This window comes from Octopus bimaculoides, chromosome 14, assembly GCF_001194135.2.
Source record: "Octopus bimaculoides isolate UCB-OBI-ISO-001 chromosome 14, ASM119413v2, whole genome shotgun sequence".
NCBI classification, from domain to species: domain Eukaryota; kingdom Metazoa; phylum Mollusca; class Cephalopoda; order Octopoda; family Octopodidae; genus Octopus; species Octopus bimaculoides.
In genome coordinates, this window is record NC_068994.1 from 44,355,639 (window position 1) to 44,357,612 (window position 1,974).

At 34.4% G+C, this 1,974-nt stretch overlaps 1 protein-coding gene across 8 annotated transcripts in view; it reads right to left on the reverse strand.

Moving 5' to 3' along the window:
• Positions 1-1,974, reverse strand: part of LOC106872895 (protocadherin beta-15) — a 178,625-nt gene that overhangs the window by 72,571 nt on the left and 104,080 nt on the right. The window lies entirely within an intron of this gene.

A 1,974-nucleotide genomic window follows, 5' to 3' on the forward strand; every position in this document is an offset into this window, starting at 1 on the left:
TATATATATATATATATATATATATATATATATATATATATATTTATATATATACACACATATATATATATAAACAAATATATACATACATGCGTCTATATATACACATGTAATTATATAAATATATGTATTTGTATATGTGTGTGTGTTTGTGTGTGTGTGTACATAAAAATTGAGGGGATAGTTATAATTCAGGCTGTCACATTTTCAACACTTCATGTAGGATCCTAGCTTGCATAGTGGTTGATTAACTGAATAAACATCGGTTAAACTCCAATTAATTAGAGCCCTTCATAAATCAAAGGTATAATATATATATATATATATATATATATATATATATTATATGTGTGTGTGTGTGTATATATATATATATGTATAATATTATATAGTATATATTATATGTTATATATATATCGGGAGAGAGGGAATTGGGGTGAGACACAGAAGAGAACTAGACAGTCAGGCAGAGACATAATGAACATACTAGTGCCAAACACTTCTCAGTACCCACACCACACGCCACACATCCACACACAACCTTCAATAGCATCACCAATCATAATACTATACAAGCAATCACACATGCACTGTTTAACTCAGTACACACCACACACCATCATGCACACTCCTACACCCACACAAGCACGTACTACCTGAACAGAGATAATATATACACATGCACACATGCCAGATGCATAGACTAAGATAACTTTTGCCCACAAACATACACTGTACACATGCACACTATTTTGTCACAGAGACACATGCACACACATACACATGTGCATACACCACCCGAACAAGCACACATCAGCTACTACACACAACACACACACACACTCACATGCACACGTTAGACTCACTCACCCCCATTCACACACACACGTTAGACTCACTCACCCCATTCACACATACACACTTATACACACCATTCTCATATAAACACACATGCTTGCACACCTTAGTTCGTTGGGATCACCATTACCTTTACCATTATTATTATTATTATCTCCCTTTTATTCAACCTCTTTTTTTTCCAGTCATCTCATTATGCTGGACCATTGAATTCTGCACTTTTGTTTCTCTCTGCATTTTTTCATTCTCTCTCCATATTTTCCCTCTTAATCCTTTCTGTCAAAGAGCATAGGCTCGAAACATAAAAGATTTTTCTATTTTTCCCAAGCGTTAAACTAATACACCTGCTTGTTGCTCTTATTCCTGTCTTCGTCTTTTGTTTTCTTTTGAACTATGTATACATGTATACATATATATGTGTGTATATATATATATGAATATATATATATAGATAGATAGATAGATAGATACATACATACATACATACATACATACATACACACACACACACATATATATATATATATATATATATACATGTATAATATATACATATGTATATATGTATATATATGTATATGTGTGTATATATATATATATTAAAGTTAGATAAGGCCGGTTTATGGGATTACCTTAGGTTTTATGTCCATAAAGGGCTTAGCTTTATGGTGTATTATCAGATCCCAAAACCTGTTGTCTAAAGGCCTCTCTAGTGAGTGGCTTCTCTAGCATATGGAGGGGGAGAGGACCCTATTACTCAATGTCAATAATGGGGATTGTCTCCCCTTGGTTATCGATCATCAATGTTAACAACAGGGATAGTTGATATCAGCAATTGATAGCCAAGGAGAGACAATCCCCTTTGTTGACATTGAGTAACGGGGCCCTTTCCTCCTCCATATTCTAGAGAGGCTACTCGCTAGAGAGGCCTTTAGCCAACAGGTTTTGGGATCTGATGATACGCCATAAAGATAAGCCCTCTATGGATGTGAAACCAGCCTTATCTAACTTAAATATATACTGCTCTATAACTTAGAGTGTGCTTCTTTTTTCAAATCCATGTTTATGGATGATATGTGTGTGTGTGTGTGTGTGTGTGTGTGTGTGTGTGTGTGT